This window comes from Talpa occidentalis, unplaced genomic scaffold, assembly GCF_014898055.3.
Source record: "Talpa occidentalis isolate TD23 unplaced genomic scaffold, MPIMG_talOcc4v2.1 talOcc4.9, whole genome shotgun sequence".
Taxonomy (NCBI): Eukaryota; Metazoa; Chordata; class Mammalia; order Eulipotyphla; family Talpidae; genus Talpa; species Talpa occidentalis.
The window spans coordinates 37,535,858-37,555,964 of NW_023605305.1; the positions used below are offsets into that span (position 1 = coordinate 37,535,858).

Here is a 20,107-nt window from a genome sequence, read left to right on the forward strand (position 1 = left end):
TATCAAGGTGCTGGCAGATTGGTTTCCTGAGATCTCTCTCTTTGTCTGCGGATGGATATCTTCTGCCTCTGTACATGACTGCCCCTCTGTTCACTCTCACCCCTGGTATCCCTTCCACTTCTCCGAAGGATACCAATCAGATTGGATTAGGGCCCCTCCCATGTTTTAACATAATCACTTCTGTATAGACCTGATCCCCAAATACAATTACATTCTGAAATATTGGAAGTGAGGGCTTCAACATATGAATGTGCAGGGGTGGAGAGGTGGGGAGGGGGACTTAGGGAGAAGGGGACACATTTCAGCCCATAGTAGTTCCAAGAATGTGTTGCAGTTTCCTATCCTACAAGTTTCCTGTGGCCTGCTTTACATATATTCTCTCTTTACATATATTCAGGTTAGGAAGTGAGATATTATGTAAAACAGTCTCGGAGATTTAAACAAATTACTCAAGGCCATAGGGCCCACAAATGGCAGAGTCAAAGTTCATACCCAAGTCCCCATACTTAACCACAACGTCCATACTATAGCAATGAAAAGTTACTAACTGGTTAAAGTGCCATGCAACTAGTAGAAACAAGTAGCATTAGTTCCTTTAATTCTTTGCAGCCCTAAGGGAATATAGACTTGCTGAATGATTGAACCCTGTACTTCTGGATAGTCCTTCCTGCTGTTGTTCATAGACCTTAGTCTTCCAGTTCTGCACTAAACTTTAAAACATAACTACATGCAATATGTGCCTCCATAAAACTCTGTATTGATGTGAAACAGTGCTATAAAAGTGAAAAACCAGTGGAAAAAACAAAAACCATACTACTCAATTTTCCAGCAGAGTTGTTACCTGATGTGGTGAAATGATAATGGAACAATGAGAAAACCAATCCATCAGGGTGGGTTGAGGCTTCAGAGACTGCCCACTGACCTGGAGACAGATCCCAGAGATCTCCCTGAGTGTGTTGGCCCAGCCTTCAGAAGCCAAGGGACAGTGCCAGTCTCACCCTGGCAGACATGGGGTCACTTTTTCCAGGGGCCCAGCCTCCTTAAGCTCATGGAAAATGTCCCTGCAAACTAAAGCTCTTTCCTGTTCCTTGTCTGTTCCCCCACCCCTGCTGTGACAAGGCCAGCCTTCTGTTTGCTTTATGGCATGTTTCCTCAATTGCAAGTTTCATCATGTGCTTGAGCACAGGTTTAGCTTTAATCTGCGTGCGGACAGATAATGGATTACAGGGGGTGCCATGTCACTCTTGGCATTTCTATTTTGTGGGAGTTGCACTCTCTCTGTAGTTCCTTAAACCAGAAGCAGTACAGAAGGTTTCTTTTCTCCTTTTCACCACCAAGACATTTTTCTGCTGAGCACAGAAGCCTGTTGTCTTATCCATAGCCTTAATTATAAGGCTAATTCTTTGAGTTGTCGTGTAGACTCTTAAACCAAAGAAATTTGGAGCTAGGAATTAAAGTTACCTAGGCCAGCATTTTGCAAACTTTGCTGTGCATCTGAACACCTGGAAATCTTGTTAAATGCAGATTTGGATTCTGTAGGCCTCGGGGGCAGAGTGGGGGGGGACCTAAGAGTTTGTGTTCCCTGCAGACTCCAGGTGATGCTCCTGACTTAGGACCATACTTTGCAAAGCAAGGATCTAGTGGTTCCCAAAGTTAGCATATAGAAAATGATCCTTGGAGGTGCTGGATTAGGTGCTGATTGCCAGGACCTGTACCCATGACTAGCTCATGAACTCTGGAATGGACCTAGAGATCCAACTGTCATTACGCACCCAAGGTGATTTTGGTGTAGGTCACCCAGGGAAATACTTTAAGAAACACCTCTCTGGAACATTCATGATTATTTTTATATATTTGAGAGCAGGGGAAGAACCAAACAGCTCCTGAGCACCTACTATGTGCTAAGCACCTTGTTCATATGCCCTCTTCTTCAGTCTTTCCACAAGGTAGGTATTTTATGCCCAGTATATAGAAGATGAAACAGAGACTTGAGGAAGTTAAGTAACCCACCAGGAACAAATCCAAGTTTTTCTGACATCCAATTCCATTTTTCCTTTTTTCCCCAACCTTATCATGTGCCTCCTATGCTCAAACAGTCCTTGAAAATGAGAGGGGTTGGGGGACAATCATCAATCTCTGAAACTTCCAAGGTCCAGTGTTTTGTGCTTTTATGCTTATATGAACATATGAGTTTATGCTCCTATCTGAGATCTAGGGTATTAAGACTTGAAACACTGAAAGAGACAAATTTATAGACTTAAAGGCATGTTTGCAAGTATACCTTTCTAAATTCCCTCCAACTTATCAAGGGTAGAGTTGGGCTTTGCATTTTTGAACTCTTTAGCCCTTTGGACCAACAGAAGAATTTTCTAGAGTCATGAGGCAATGCATGTACTAAGCACCTTCTGCCAGTTTAGATATTTTATTTTATTTTAAGAAAGAAAACCAAGCTGTGACTTTACAATGCTTTGGAATTACAGAATATGCTTGTAATTTTTACAGTTCTGCACAGACTTCTTTGCCACATCTGGTTGATATTACTGGCAGGGATATATGGGGGAATAAACCATGAACTGGAATGTGAAACATCCCACAAAATGAGTTTCTTATAGGTTGCTGCATAAAACATTTTGAGTCTCCCTCTCTTTGGAAGGGTGGCTTAAGTGATTTCATGGATTTAGTATTTTCTTTGGTTCGTAGGTAAGGGTTTTGTTGATCTACTTGGTGGGGGTTCCAGGACAGTGTTCTGAAGGTGTGTATAAAGGGTTAAGCATTCTAGAGGGATGCCCCAGGCCATTGTGAGAAAATTCATCCTTGCAAGTAGTCAAACCAACCTTCAGTGAAAAACACTAGACATTGGTGATAATGGCAAAAGTCAGGGCCAAATAAATTGCTACAGAGAAAGGAATAATGTAGGGAGAAAGGGCTGCTACATGTGTAAAGGTTTCAGGAAACTTCCTGAGTCTTACTTTTGGTGGTGCGGTGGTACGGTCCATCCACACCTTATGGATGGAAAGAGCTCAACTCCTCCCCCATATGGATAAAGCCTTCATGTGTCGGTGTTTTACATACAAACAGTGATTTGGAAAAATGGGAAATAAAACACCCAGTTGATAGCTGGAATTCAGTTAGTTCCCTGTTGGAGACATTCCTGCCCAGTTTGTAGGAAGACAACTGTGTGACGGGGGCAACTGAACACCTACTGTGTGTGTCAGTGCAATGTGCTGTTTGATGGGATGCTGAGAGAAGAGCACAGATGCATCTAATCTGAGCCTCAAGGATGCGAACATGGGCTGCCTGCCACCTGGCTCCTTCTGAGACTTCCTTGGCTGGGACCCACCTCCAGAGTTGGAACCTGTCTGCATCACTGAAAGATTCTTCAAGACCTGATGGCATGTGGCAGAGTCAGCCAGCCTCTATGGGGCTAGATGGCCATCACCAGGGTGCTCCAAACAAGAGTGTGCTCCTAACGGTGTGATGGCCTTTGTGGCAAATGAGAGCCAGAGGCCAATTTTCCCCCATGCCCTGGGATGCCCATTCCTTATCTGGAGTTAGGAACTGTCAAGGGAATTGAAAATGTCAGGGAAATACCACATTGTATATAGAAAAATATTAGCCTTTTGAGGTGGGCAGACCCCAAACACACATTCTTAAATTGCCCGAATGATGCAAATGTACCCACATCTAATAATCTTGAAATATTTGTTCTTAAGCCACATTCAGCATCAACAAAACATTTCTAAAGGGCCTAATCATCTCTCATTTTCAACAGGCATTTGGGAACTCTCCAGGGGACAAATAGCATTTTAATTTGATACTCCAAATTCTAGCATAATTTCAAATCAACACAGACATACACACACACACACACGCACACGTGTGCCCACAAGTGCACACACATCCTGTAGCTTTAACTTTCTTCCAGCTTTACCATGTTTTTGATATCCTGGATGTTGAATATGAATTTTTATTTGTGAGGTTTGCAGACCATTTACAAAGTCTTGGAGATCGAAGCTTATAATGAAAGTGTTGACACAGTATTAACAACAGCAAAACTATGATAACACAGTACTATCCAAGCCAAATAGAAATGGAGAAGTTTAAGTAAATTTCACACTCCTTCCCTGAATATGGAGTGCTGGACCTGAGTTTTTGATTCATGGTTTAGAATAATATTTTAATGGTTTATTCATGATGTTTCTTCTTTCCAACCTTCCTTCTCTAATTCTCCTCACCCTACTTATGGTGATGAAGTCTCCTTGATTGGCAATGCCTATTTTGGAGCCAAAAATCCTCCCATGGTTGGCTAAGAGGAGTACTCAGCTATTGAACTGATGCTGTGACCTCTTGTTGGCATGTCTAGGGCTCTGGACTTGAATTTTTCATCAATGAGTCAGCTTTTGATTCAACTACAAACAGAAGCCTGCCAACATTTCTCCCAGAGAGGGAAGCATCTTGATTTTTGGAGATCAAAATGCCCTGTTTAGGGAGAAAACTACACTTGTAAGAGGGTGAAAGAGTGACTGAGGACTCATCCCCTCCATCTCAATTTATTTAATTTGGGATTTATGAGACTTTAAACTTGGATCAAGATGCACAGAGAGATCTAACTTCAATAGTTTGGTTTTTTTTTTTTTAATCAAAATGAGTGATAGCAATATAGAAAGAAAAGCTGCATCGTCAGTTTATATCATCTCCTTCCTGGGTCTATATGTCTCTACCTTTACTCTCCCTTTTTTTAAAAGGATATGAACGTACACATACCATATCACACACGTATACATGACCTTCTCATTGTAGAAGAATCCAAGACAGATAAATTAAGATTCTTTCCAGGCTGCTGAATCAAAGCACAGATATAATTTCACTTTATTGCAACACACTGACTTTTAAATAAGCCCAAATTATTGAGCAATATTGTGATAAGATATTAGAGGTCAGAAGGGCAGTGACAGTGGTGGAAAGGAGAGGCCCTTTATCTCCTTGGCTCATAATTGGTGTTTTGGGTAATAGAAATGGTAGAAGCAGATGTTGTGACAAATAGTAAATTTGTGTAAATGTTTTCTCATCTCTGGAGACAGTGTCTCATTTCCATGGAAGAGTTTGCATTGGTCAGGCTTCTGCAAGAGACCTTCAGGGACTTTCAGTTAATTTTACAACACAAGGCAGAGCATTGTCAACCACCACTTCCCAATGGTCCAGCCATTGAACAAAATTATCTTAGTAAATAATTGTTATGGTTTCCTTGGCTAATGGTGTTCTCTGCAGATCCTCTTCCCCTGCTCATGCACTTCCTTTATTTAACTGAGAATGAAGGATGGGAAATCATTACGCCTAATGAAACCAGAGAAGCAGCAGCAGAGTTAAGAGGATGTGCCTAAGCAGTACACTGCTTTCTAGTTTCTCTCCAAGTGGAGAATCATTGACTGAATTGGGAGGGAGATTAGAAAGTATTTGTGAGCTCCACCTTTACCATGTATCACCTATTTGTCCAAGCTTTTGGTGTCTCCTGCTGTCACCCTAGTACAAGCTACAATCCTTTCTGCATTAGATATCTCCAAGGACTCCTCACTGCATCATCTTACATTTATTCATGTTTCCTCGTCATTCTTTTTCCATCCAATAGTGCCGTGATCATTTTAAGAACAATCTCTTCATTCCCCCAATTAAAGCTTTCAACGACTTCATGTTGTCCTAAGAAGAAACTCAGGCTCCTACATTATGTAGTTTGGTCCCTATCTCTCTTTCTGCTGCCATCATAGGTCATTCATCCCACATCTGCCACACAGCATCATCATGGGCCTTCTTCCTGCAGCTCCAGTATTCCCATCTCTTTCTCAGGTTGACCTTGGCCCCTACTTCTGCCTGAAACATGCCTGACCCTATAGGTTGGCATGGCAAAGTCCCTCTTAAAATTTAAACATTCTTCTTCTTCATCATTTCCAGTCACTATCTATAACATGACCCTGCTTTATTTTCTTCAGAGTCGTATTACTACCTGAAACTCTTTTTCCCATTCATTTGTTCACATTTTGCTCTCCCATCCCTCAGTAGAATGTAAGTTTCTCAAGAGTAAAGATTTTCTCTATTATGTTGACTCTATAATTGTCTACCTCTGCCTCTAGTACATAGTGGACAATATGGATAAATATTCCATAAATGAGTGAATGAGAGAAGGAACTCAGCGTATCCAAATCTGCTTTTTCCTCTCAATAGCTGGTCAAAGGCACCTTCTGCTCCAAACCAGAGCTCTCTCCTCATTGTTCTGAAAATGCCCTAAATGCCTATTTAAGAGATGTGTGCACATGTGTATGCACACAATGCACATGCACACTCACATAAGCACCCACACAAGTGGAGACAAAGTGAATACATTGGATTTCATCCCCCAGTTCCAGCCTCTATTTATTTCACTCTGTACGAGACATGTTACTTGTGTTTAAAAAGTAGAAGTATCCTGCCCTGAGATTTAAAGTGGAGTTCCAACTATGGGACAAGCCCATCCACACACAGGTGGGGTGGGAAGCAGATTTTTCAAAGGCCAGTAGGATGGGATTTCACACTCCCAGCAAAAAGAGAAAACCAGCTCATGCCAGGATCCCCTGCCAACAGATGTGAGCCAGTGTGTGAGACTGAGAACTGGGGAGAGAATTTTGTGTTTTGATGCTCATTTCAAAGATCTGGGAATAATATTCTCTGATACAATGAAATAAACTGTGTTTGCTTCATCTCCAGGCCTCATTAATTTTTTACTTCTAATGGGCATTGAAAGGGATTGTCTAGCTGTAGGAAGCCTCAGCTCAGTGAGGCTTTACAAAAAAAATAAATAAATAAAATAAAAAAATAGACTTGTGGAGACTAAAAAAAAAAAAAATCCAAACCTTAGTCAAAAAAAAAAAAAATTACACTAATTCACTGAACACTGAACTCAACCTCCAAATGTGTTTTTCCTTGATCCAAGATCTAAACCAGAGGTTGTTTGAAAGACATCTGGCAATTAGTCCAAGCCTGAAGTGAACCATATCATCTAAAACAATTGAATCAGAGCCACACTGGAACATCAAAATATTAATGTTTTCTAAACGAACCCTCTCTAAGTCTCTGGCTGGTGTATCAGTAACACCAACCTACTGTTTGTTCCTCTTCTCCCCATGCAGCCTTCAGCCCTTATTTCTCACTTCTCTTTTCTGAAAATATACCGGCACTCAATAATGGACAGTCACCCTAGCTGCATTATAAATGCAGGCCTTCCAGACTCTTTCTCTCATGATGATGAGAGATGCTGCTATTCTGAACAATTTTACCAGTCCCACCTCTAATCCCATGCCATCAGAGAAGAGGTTTTCCAATATTCACTAGATGACTGGGGTAATGAGTAGATAGGATTGAAAGAAGAAAACCTGGAATAAGGGCGTGCAGACCTCTCCTGCCACCTGCTGCTTCCCTCAGCAGTGTATTTCGTCAGTCTGTCTGTTCTGCTCCCTGCTCTGGCTCTGGTGAATTCTCTCACCCTCCCGCGCTTCTGACTGTACCCAGTGCTTGTATAAATAAATAAATAAGTAAATCTTTAAAAAAAAAAAAAAGAAAGAAAGTAAACCTGGACTAAGGAAGAGAAAGAGGGAGGAATAGAGGAGGATAACAATAAGAAAAGATAGAACAGAGGTGGAAAAACAGGTATACAGTGAAGAAATATGGAAAGAAAGAACAGAGGAATCTTTGGGGTAAAATATATCCAGGATCAATTGTGTCTTTCTTCTGGATCCTCTCAAGGAAGTTGGAGTGGTTTCTGATCACATGGGTGCCTCTTCATTCTGTGCCAAGCTCTGTGTAAGCTCTTATCTCTACAACAACATCCAGAGATGAATGGCACCAGCTTCTAGGCCTGTGCCTTTATTTTTCACATGGGGAATCTAAGGCATGTAGCAGTGGGAACTCACAAACCTCAGCCCTTTAATACCTGATATGGCATGGTAGGCACAGCCCAAAGATAGTCTGGACTTGGCCAAGAATTTTCATTAAATCATGAGGAAGAGAAACCATAGAAGGTTCATTGACTTACGGCGAATTAAGAATTAATGCTTCTAGGGGTCAGACTGGCTGGGGTAGCAGTTAATTTTTTAAGAGGAAAGAACATTCTTTTGAAAGAGGTGATATTGGTAATAGATTCGCTCATCCAAGTAAGGATGAACAGTCCTGACCTATGTAAGGCATTTTGGAGACTCTGTGGCAGCTACATGGTGACTTTTTATCAGGCCCCATTTGAGGACTGGAACTGAAAAGAAATTCTCAAGAGCCTTTCCCAGGAAAGAATCAACAAAATAGATAATCGAAAGGAAGAAGTTAAGGTGACTCCCTAAGATTTCCATTCTGGGGTTGGAATGTTGGAGGTACCATGTATGGGAAGAGAAAAGGAAGTCTCCTTGGAGAGGGTGATGGAGACTGCTTCTCAGAGCTGGCAGCTCTCCCAGGGATACCCAGCCTTGGAAAATGTGAAATTCCAGCCTCTGGGAATTTCAGAAGTTAGGAATCTAACGTCAGCATGACCCCAGCACCCTCAACATTTTCTTTAGCATGTCAACTAGTTACGTCACTAAGGGCAATTCTTTTATAAGGAGCTTGCACATTAAGGAAAAATGATACCGACCTTTAGTTATGATACAACAGTCACTGAGGAACTGACCAGGTTTTCTTTGTGGGCAGGATCACTGTACCCTGCTTACCTGTCATCTAAACCCATCCTGCAGCTAATTAGCCAGACTTCATGAGGACTCCTAAATTGCTATGCTAATGATGGCAGCCCTCTCCCTCCCCAGAAGCGCCGATTTCCCAGCTCAGCACGAGGGACTTCAATAATATCCCTTTCCAATGATATAATTTGATTCCTCCATGGGAGGCTGCTCTGGTCCTGGCTCACTTAGCACTAAATCTCTCACTAGATACTCTCATTACTTAATCTTTTCAGGCCTCAGACCAGCCCAGACCTCTTATTTATTTATCCAGGGCCCTGTTTACTTCCCTGTTGTAAATTACTCCTGGCTCCTGGCCGTCTGATCGCTGCAGTGATAGACTAATAGCTCAGAGCTACCACATTTGCCTTGTGTGATGAGGCAAATAATATGCTTAACTTATGGGGGAGAAGGGCACCCTCCATTTATTTCAGTGGGGGAAATATTACTCGGGGGAAAGAGCCAAATCATTTACCTAATGGCTGCTGGTGGAAGTTGGTGTAATTACTGACAGAATTATGTGAAACAAATTGCCATGCCCATAAATCTAAACTCCAGTTTCACAAAGGCGGAGAAGGAATTTGGGCAGCTGGCCTGGGTTCTGCCTCTCTTGATGGGTGGTGGTTTCTGAGAGGGTGCTGTGCAGATAAGAGGGATGCTTTCTTTATTTCCAAACTCTCTAAATATCTAAGGCTGAGATGGGCACTGCTCTTTGCTATTATAAATAAAGTTTTATTGGAACACAGTTATACCCAGTCATTTGCTTTCTGTTTATGGCCTTTCCTGTCCTACAATGACAGAGTTGTATAGTGGTGACAGGTTATGATCCCCAAAGCACCGCCCCCAATTTATAATACAGCCCTTTACAGAAAAAGTTTGCCAATCCTTGCTCTACTGCAAGAATAACCTTCAAATAAACATTTCATGTGGACATAGATAATTTGGATCACTCCAAACTTTCTTCTTTCAGGCAATTCAATCCTACAGGATAGAAAATTGAGGGAAACTGTAGTACACTGTGGAATATATTCAGGTGACTTCTCTCAACAGCCATGCAATTTGGTAGGGACTGTGAACATATTTTACAGAAGAGCAAACTGAAACTTGAAAAGATGAAGTGTTTTTGCCCAAGGTTATTCATGAGGACATGGCAGAAATGGGATTTATACCCTGCCTCTCTGACTCCAAGTTCTTTCTTCTTTCATCTATACCTCACTGCCTCCCAAGAACAAAGAGAGAGAAGGCATTGGCAGTGGGGCAGGACTTAGCTGGGCCTTGCCTCTCTGCAGAAGGACTGCTGAGAGGGCACAGAAGAGCAGCCAAGTCACAGAAACACGAAAGCCAGAGGGGATCTTGTTTGCTTCAGTCCACACTTGTAGTGGTGTGGATGGTGCGGACCCAAGAGTACTTCATGATGCTGGAAAACATAACAATTGTTTGTCAGGCAAAAAGAGAAAGCAAAAGAGAGAAGGCTGGGTGATAAAAAGCCTATTTGGCTTGTATTGCCTGTTTAATGTTGATTGCCTGAGAGGGAGCATGAGCATGTGGCCTTCTTATGGGGGAGGTGGCTGTCCTGGCTCTGATGCAGCAGGGTGGAGAGATTGCCTCAGGGTTTGTGGCAATGGGAAGCTGGAGTCATATGCCCTGAGCTTCTCCAATGGGTGTGGGAAAAGTGGTATGACCAAAGGCCTACTGAAGCCACCAGTATGCCCACTGCAGCAGCAGATATCTCAGGCTGAAAACAGAACCAAAGCACCTCTTGCAGAATAATCCTTGGGCTCTGAACATAGGAATACAAGAAGGAGTAGCAGAAGTAACAGTGAATCACACAACATAGCACAGCTACCATTTCTCAAATGCTTATTTGGCCCCAGGCATTGATCTGAATCTCATTTAATCTTCATGATCTCATTTAATCTTCATAATCATTCTGAAGGGTGGGTATTTCTATTCCATTTTATGGAGGAGGAAATGAAGGGATCATAAATAATGTGCTCAAGCTAATATGTAAGTTGTGGAGGTGAGAACCCTATCTCCCTTACACTTTCATCATTCCACATACTTAGAGGGAGATGTGGGGAAACCTTGGACATGGAGTCAAGCTACTGTACCAGCACTGCCACATGGGTACAGATCTGCTTTTTTGAGTTTCAGTGTTCAATGCTTGAATGGATATAACAACTTTCAAGAATGTAGACACTATCAAGGATGATGGTGTTTATTTCAACATAAAACCTATTATGTAACTCATAGTGACAGCTCAACAGACCCCTTTCTTTATTTTCTTCCTTCTTCCAATGACTGATAAGACAGAAACCCAAGCTTTCCATCACTACCATCATTTTCCAGGATATTGCTTTGAGCTCTACAGGAAATAATGAAATACCCAGACCCAATCTCTGCCCTCATTACATTTTCCATCCAAGATGGATATAAATTTATCCACATATAAATGGGTATATATTTATGGACCTTTCAGCCACAGGAAGAGAATACCCCACCAAAGATGAATGGAGCAACAGTTACTTGCATCCCATATAAATCAAGAGAAGTTGCATTTTAGAGGAAGACCTTTTTTCCCTGAAATTCATTCATCTTTGCTGAGCTTCTGCTCCATGAAAACAGAAAGCAGAGGGCCTCCCCAGTGGCGCAGTGGGTTCAGCGCAGCACTGTGAAGCTGTCTACACCCTCCGCGGTGACGGTTCGATTCCCACCCTGCTAGGGAGATTCCCACATGGTGCAACAGACCTCTCCTGTCTCACCCGCTGTTCCCCTCAGCAGTGTATTTCAGTCCTTCTGCCTGTTCTGCTCCCTGCTCTGTCTCTGGTGGATTCTCTCACTCTCCTGCCTCTGGCCTGTACCCCAGTGCTTGTATAAATGAATAAATCTTTAAAAAAAGAGGAAAAAAAAAAAACAGAAAGCAGAGAGAGATCTGGAAATATGAGTGTAAGCAGATGAGAGCCAGCTCTTGTTTCTCTTTTGATGGATTGGCAAAGGCTCTTGGTCCAACTCCTGGAGTTGGCATGGATTGTGATGTGCTGATAAGCTAGCCTTCAATAGGAACTTCAAACACAAGAAAATTAATAGTGCCTTGTATAGTACTAGTACTGTGTAATGAGTAATTTTTTTTCTCACTATTCTCATTTTTTTTTATCCCCAACCTGTGAGGTATGTGTTCATCTTATGTCCACTTGACACTGAGGGAGCAAGATCATTCCCATGGCATTCCAGCTCTGGAGCTCATTGTACACTATACATCAGATGGTCTGTCTTCATGCTGTGAGGAAGGGAGACTCTTTCATTTTCCTTCACTTTTTTAATGACACCCCATGAGCCTTCAAAGAATTTCTAAAAGCTATTTCAGAGGCTATGTGTGTCTTCTTGGGCTTTGACCACTTTCACCCGAAAGGGACTGGGTTTTTCTTTTTGACTGTCAATGTTACCATTACAGACACCTAGAGCAAAATAGAATAGCAAAAACAAAAGGGGAAGACTCATCAGTGACAACACAAAACCAGGAGATTGGATTAATGCTAAAGATGCCCAGGATCGTCCCTCCTTGATCTCTTTTCTCTCCAGGTCTCAGCGCTCCACCAGACACCTTCATTCCCTGAGAGTCCCCTCTGACAGAGCCCTGGTGGACTGGTCCCATCTTATAACTTTGGAGACAAAGAGCTTCCCCTGAAGTCCATTCTAGAAGATTCTCCTGGCAAAACTCCTGTTGGCCCTCATGATTTCATTTAAACCTCATTACCTTCCAAAGGGCTTCCACATATGAATTTTGGGGGGATACATAAGTATCCAGTCTTTAACAAATGAGAAATAGTGACATTGAGCAGATTTTGATTTTATGGGACTTACTATCTCCAAAGCATTTGAAGTACAGGATATGAACGCCAACTTCAGATGTCTAGATGTGATTCCCAAATGTATTTCATCTTAATAGATATTCAGAAATATCTCCCTATCTATCTCCTGGTAAAATAGGTTTAGAAAATGTGCAAAAGAAAATGTGGAAGGCTTCTTGTTGTAGGACTTCTCATAGCCTTTACCTTGGGAATATGCAATGTGAATTTCCAAGTGGTGATCATTTAAGTACTCAGTTCCCAGACATTTTTTGACCGTGGAATGTGTGTTCATGGCACATTTGGTGGGACTTGCGTTTTGTAGGGTTGGTGTTAAGAAAACATGGCATTAGAACTTTCAAATATTGGGTTAATTCATAAGTAAAAGGACCATAAAAAAAGATCCTGAAAGAAATATATGAGGGCAATTTAGAGTTTATTTCTGGGAATGTGGTGGTGGTCAAAGTGGATCAAAGTTTGGGCCTCCGTGGTGGCGCAGCAGTTGAGCGTTGGGTTATGAAGCTGCCCGCAGCCTCTACAGCACCAGTTTGATCCCCGGCTACTGGGCGAGGGTCCCACATGGCGCACAGACCACTCCTGCCGCCCACTGCTCCCCTCAGCAGCGTACTTCGTCAGTCTGCCTGCTCTGCTCTCCCCTCTGGCTCTGGTGAATTCTCTCATCCTCCTGCACTTCTGACTGTACCCAGTGCTTGTATAAATAAATAAATAAATCTTTAAAAATATATATTTAAAAAAAAAAGTGGATCAAAGTTTGGTCAGTCCAGCTGGTGACTCTGGGGTCCCATTTCACTGCAATATCAACATGGCCCTGGAGAGCCTTTTATTATAGGTATTGATATGATGTCAACTTTCCACTTGAGGATCTTCCCTCCACCAAGTGAAGAACATTTCAACACCCCACCTCTTTCCAAAGCTTCTTCTGATTTGCTAAAAGAAAGGTGGCGTTTTCCCTCCTTGATTACCCTGTTTAGACATGCGGGTCCTTTCTCCTCTTCTTTCTCCACCACACTCAGAGCTCCCCTTTGATTCTATGGGAGATTATCCCCAAAGGCAGAGAGTAGCTACAGGTCCCAGAGGCATTCTGGGTGGGTTGTTGGAACCTAGGTTTCTGCCTAAATCCAACATTCCCACCCAGTTTCCCTTCAGGGGTGGAGTGAATATTTCCCAGCTGAGTCCTTTGAGATGGATGCCTGCAAATATTCAACAGCTTTCCCAAAGTAATAAATATTCATGAATTCACTTGGGGGGCCTGCATTCCAGCCTGGGGGCAGGGACCTCTCCTGCTTTGCCACCCTGCCCCTCAGAACTGTGATCTGATCTCTGTACCTCCTGTGGGAAGACCCCCATCATCAGTTGAAATCTCATTCCTGAGGCTTCAGGTCAAGGCCTCAGGGCTTCTGCAACCTCTGGGATCTTGGTGTTGGACTCTGCACAAAGCACTGAGGAAGTCTAACACTCACACTTTCCCTTCCCCTTCTGCCCATACACTTGTATGACCCAGTACCACCTCCAGGCCTTTGCTCATAACCATTCTTCCTGCCTCAGTTGTTGGCCTTCCCTTCTAAAACCTTCCCAAGTCTAGATAGTGTCATAAGATTCTTAAGGATAAGCGCTCTAAGTCAGAAAATTATTGCAAACCTTAAGAGAAGGATTTCTTATGAAGCATTTTGCACACCGCTGGTGATCAGTGAACACCAGTTCCCTTTTTATCTAGTCCTGAATTCTCCACCCTCCTCATTCAGTCCTCAGTTTCCTCAGCATGATCATCAGAACCACATTGATGACACCTTCTGTGATTTGTGTGTGTGTGTGTGTGTGTGTGCTTTAGTGACTGGTTTTGACTTTTGCTGTCATTAAACATGGCATTCCTCTTTTTCTCCCAACTGCATGCTGGTTGGTAATCATGAGGTCTGCCAGGGCACAGTGCACAGAATGGCTAGATAATACTTGGGTCTTTTGTCCCAGCCACCTAATTGACTCAAGTCAAGGATCTGGAAAAATCACCCTTATTCCTCTTTCCTTACCACTGCCCTTTCACTTAAAAAGTTGCTAACTGACTGTCCACCGGTAGAATCTACCTACAGATGTTTTGTGTCTGGCCTGCATAATTTAAAAATAATAGGTTGACTGCATTTGAAAATCAGAAGTGGCATATCAAAATCCAGATTGCTTGTTCCTCCCCCAAAACTGGGAGTTCTGGAAGTAGCACAAGGCCCTAGTTCCCATAGAGGAACAGTTTTCAGGGGACATCTTGGGTGTCCCCTTTGAAGAGCTGGTTTCTCCAGTCTGCTAAAATTCCCAGCACAGTCATGGTCCACATGGGCCGTGCTCCTTTTTTTTTTTTCCCATAATCCTTGTAGTCTTTTAAGTTTAGGGATAACACCATCTTTAATCCCCCGTTGCATGGCATAGAAGAGACTACTGAGGCCCTCACAGCCCATTGGTGAGTGATGGCAGAGGCTCCTGAGGGCGTTGGCTCGTCAGGTCTCCACTGTGCTGGAGGCAGAGCAAGCCTCTAGCAGGGTTCTCTTTCCTTTGTTGGATTTGGAATCATTGAGATTCTTCTGGATGTCTTTGATGGTTTCCACACTCCTTTCGCCCCTGAGAGGCAATAGGAAAACATCCTGGTTGCTACTCCATAGAAAATAATCTGCCCAGCAATGCCTAGGTCCTCAGATGCTCTTCTTGGAACTCTGTGAAGCCAGGCAGTGGGAAGACAGTTCGAGCCTTCCAAATGTGGGTGTCCTTGTGATCCATGGACCTTCACATTTGCCATCTCTACATCAGAAAAGTCAAACCCCCTCTTCTGGGTACGGTCAAGGACACCTACAAAGGACCCACCACGGCATCCTGCCAGGAAGCCCTTCGCCTGTGTGCACCATTTCTGGTTCAGGGAAAGCTGAGCTGCCTGCCCCACATCACAGGCCTTCCTCTCAGGAGGAGGCTCAACTCGGACTTCGTGGCTGGTCCTTGTAGCCTCCGGCATCTCACAGTCAGGATCCAGCCTTGAAGCTCCTCTGCCTGGTGGGGCTTTGCAAATAGGGGGTTTAGAGAAATGAGTAGGTCTGTTTTTAATTGAAATATTTTCTTCATTTCATCTCAGAGTTCCTTGGTCAGGGCCCTGTTTTTGCGGTGATACAGCTTCTCTCTCAAGTTTATGCCCCTCTGTCTCCAGGTCTTAGTTATATTGTTGCCAGCAAGTGATTTTGAGTGTGCTAATTACTGTCTGAATGGGCAACAATTCTCTGATAGGGACCAATTTGTGGTAAGGAAACTTCCCTTGCCAGGGATCTCCTCTCTAATTTTCCGACCGTGAAAACTTCTTCCATTCTCTCTCACTTGACATCGCTAGGGCCTCTGGGTTCAGGACCTTCTCACATGGAAAGCTTTGGGAGAAGTCAGCTAATTTATTTTCCCAAGTTGTATAATGAAAGTGAATTCCATTATGTATTCCAGAAAAAATGTGTATTTTCATACACTTCATACACATCTCACAAAATGAGATATTAATCCAGAAGGGCCCTCAGAGATCTTCTAGCTTAGGCATGGCAAATAGACTACATCTTGAATGTCAACTACAATTAGGTAAATGGTGCCCAGGATGAGATGTTGAAAAGAACTCTGGCTCATACAAACTCAGAATGGCACCCTGGGATTTCTTATGCTTGGTTGCTATGGACCTGGGACTATGATAGCAATGCATTCCCTAGGTACAGCCATCCCTAATGCAGTTCAGGCTCCCCATTTTACCAGTGAGGAACCTGTGCTCACAGGCTGAAGGCAACTATGGTGCAAATAATCCTTACAACATCCTGTGTGTTTAGAAAAGGATCCCTTTCTAAGCTGATCATGCCCCAGATCACAGGGTTTGGTGTGAATCTTAATTATTCCTAAGAGCATTTCTTAATGCCATGATGGAGGGAGGAGAGGCATGGAGCAGGGTGGCAAGGACCTGGCAAGGTTTCGGGCCAGTGGCCACATCCAGGGGGGGGTCAAGGGCTTCTGTGCATTTGACCTCCCATTTCCATGCCCTCTTGTTCCTCCTGAGGATGCAGGCAGGTAAAAGTAATGAGTTCTAAGTTGCTTACTGTATAAATGAGGGTTGAAGACTGCAAAAACTGGGCAGACCTGGATTTGAATCCTGGCTTTGCTACTTTGGGATCCTTGGCTAAGCTCCTGTATATCCCAGGTATTCAACTTTGCTTTCGTTTTGAAGTAGTGATACCAACACCTACCTCTTAGAGCTGTTGTAAAAACTGAATAAGAGGATGCATGTACAGCTTCTGGCATAATGCACAGCAGTTAATTAACACTGCCTGAGTAAATGTTTTTGCTATTTTTATCATCTGACTGTGGAGCTCATTGTCCCTTCTCAAAAGACTCCAAAGCAGAGATCTTACTGGATTCTTGCACCCTCTCAGGGCTGTGGGACTCTGCAGTATTAGAAAAATGAAACACAAGATGGTGGAATATTTACTCTTTTTTGGAAGTTATCTTTCATCTGATTAAAAATGATTTTATAAACAATTTTAGAAATTATTACTAAATGAAAGTTTCATAAGGCACATCACCTGCTCTCTGGAAACTGTTTTCCTGACAATGAAGTAGTAGAAAGGGTTGACCCATGCTCAGAATGAATGGCCCAGGAGGACGTAAGGGATTTGGGTTCTGTTGACCTATGGTATAGGAGAAATGCTTGAGAAGTTGAAGAGGCGCTCCCCCAGGAAATTCCCTCATTAGTGCCCGTCTTCATTGCCAGAAATTACGACAGAACGTTGAGGTTCAGATTCTCAGTGTGGAGAGGTTAGAAAATTCCCAGGTAGTGTTCCAAGAGAGCTGTGTGATACCCACCCCCCCAAACCAGAGCACTTTTCGGGGCTCACTTATACCCTCCCCCTCCTTCTCTGTCACTCAGCTCTACTGAGTATTGCCAGGGGAAGAGGAGAACGGGGTGGGAGGGGGTGCAGACAGGGCTCCTATGCAGCAGATGGAATGGGCAGGACAGTACCAGAAGCCAGACTGCCTGGCTTTGAATCCTCTGCTGCGGTTTTGAGGTTGTAGTCATGCCATCTGTGAAATGGGCATGATAGTAGTACCTAGCTAAGAGGGTTGCTATGGTGATAAAACGAGTTCATGTATATAAGTACATACAACAGGACCTGGAACCAGTGAGCAATAAGTCATGTTGACCAATATCCTTACTTTGGAGACTATTCCACATTCTCCAAGTGACATAGGAATATACACAGACCCTTCTGAAAGGAGTATCATTTTTCTTATTGCCACTTTTCTTGTATTTTGTCTCTCCTGTATATTCAGCACATTCCTAAAATAAACCAGAAACTGGAAGAGATGTGACCTGTAGCTTAAGGAAGGTGATAGTGTGGGGAGAGCCAAGGGAAGGCATGGGAATTACATTTATGGTTCACTACCACATGGCCAGCCCTCCATTAAGTATTTACTGGATTAGGGCCTCCCCGGTGGCGCAGCGGTTGAGCGCTGGGTTGCGAAGCTGCCTGCAGCCTCTGCAGTGCCAGTTCAATCCCCGGTCGCCAGGCGAGGGTCCCACATGGCGCACAGACCTCTCCTGCTGCCCGCTGCTCCCCTCAGCAGTGTTCTTCGCTCCTTCTGCCTGCTCTGCTCCCCGCTCTGGCTCTGGTGAATTCTCTCACCCTCCCGCGCTTCTGACTGTACCCAGTGCTTGTATAAATAAATAAACAAATAAATCTTAAAAAAAAAAAAAAAAGTATTTACTGGATTAGCCTAACCACCCTCAACAAGTTGTTCCTCTGTCACTGGGGGAACAGAGGCCAAAGAGGTGAGCTGACTCGACCATGATTGCACAACTCTGTTATAATGAGATCTCACTAGGATGCAGACTGAGGTGTGTGTGGCTTGGGGACCCAGGCTATTTCTGCCACCTCATGCTGCTGCCCTATTGCTCAGGGAGACCTCCATGACCTGCCAACAATAACACTGCTGTCGTGTACCTTGATGTGTCCACTGCTAAATGAAGCGTCTGAGCATGAACACACTGAGTGAATCATCTACCAGGCAGCAGCTTTCTCATTAAGAACATGTGCCAGCAAGGAGTCTGCATCTCGGCGTGAACGAGTCCATTGGGGGTTCGTTGGTTTCCATGAAAAAGCGAAAACAAAGGCAGTGACCCCAGAAGAGGGGAAGGAGGAAGAAAAGGAGAAAAAAATGGCAGTGTCATGCAGAAGCAAATATTAGATAGAATGGTAGAAAAATATAGTATAGATATCCTGACTTTGATTTTTACTGTGTGACCTGAGGCAAGATATTTAACCTCCCTTTGCCTCAGTTTCTTTATTATAAGACAGGGTGTGATGATGCTAATGGTCTCTAACTCATAGGTTTCGTTCCAGTGACAAATGTCTGTTGAGCACCTACTCTGAGTTAGACGCTCAGACACTATTCTGTTCCAGGTGCTGAAGACACAGCTGGTAATGAAACAGCAAATACCTGCCCTCAGGGAGTTAACAGTCTAGTGAAGGATGCCTGTGAGAAATAAGGTTAATAAATAAAAACTAGTATGTTGGGTAGTTATACATATTAAGAATATTACACAGAGACGATGATTGTGGCTGGTGAGGTAAAGTTTAGATAAGGTAGCTAGGGAAAACCTCATCAAAAAGGTGACATTTGAGTAATGACTTGAAGGTGTAAGAAAGTCACACGTGGATGTTTGTAGAAAGATCACTTTTGAATGATGGGTGTGTGGGTGGATGGATGGATGGATGGATGGATGGATGGATAAATGGACGGATGGGCTAATGGATGGGTAGGAGGGAGTGTAGGTGGATGGTGGGATTGTGTGGATGAAATATAAACATAATAAACAAAGCATTCTGCATATGCCACCAAGTAGTGTATGTTCAGTAAATGTGAGCTGTTTTCATAGCTAACTGAATTAGCAAATTAAATAATGAAGTTGCTTCCATGTCCCCTACTAGTTTTCTGAAAATCATTTTCAAGATTGGCAGAAAGGAAGGCCACAGAGCCTCTTCTGGTTCTAATGGCAGATATGCGCAATTGCACGTCTCTTTCAGGGAAGCCTGGTTAAGGTTTCTCCAACATACATGTCTATAAATGGTCGTAGTATTAGATGTCACCTCTCTTCACCCTCCATTGTTCAGGAGGACTTTCCTTATCACCATTGTTTGAAAGACAAGAAAACCAAGGTATAATTAGGGCTTTGTTTGGCTTGAAGAGACAGAGCAGTTGGGGATTGCTGGGGCTAAATCTCTGGCATCCTGTGTCACCTCTTCTGTGCCTCACAGAGTGAGCCTGCACCTTTTGTGATACATTGGGATGCCACCTCTGGGTAACCAGCACTGCCTGGGAAGCCAGCATGGAGGGCCTGTGGTGGGCTTGCAGTTGAAGTGAAGTAGAAATCAACACAGTTGACAGGCACAGATCTGCTGATTCTGACTGGAGAAATGCCGGAGATAAAAGCAGCCATGGGCCTAGAGAACAATATCTCCGCATACT

At 43.4% G+C, this 20,107-nt stretch overlaps 1 protein-coding gene across 2 annotated transcripts in view; it reads left to right on the plus strand.

Moving 5' to 3' along the window:
• SLIT3 (slit guidance ligand 3) overlaps nucleotides 1–20,107 on the plus strand; it is a 610,824-nt gene that overhangs the window by 110,827 nt on the left and 479,890 nt on the right. The window lies entirely within an intron of this gene.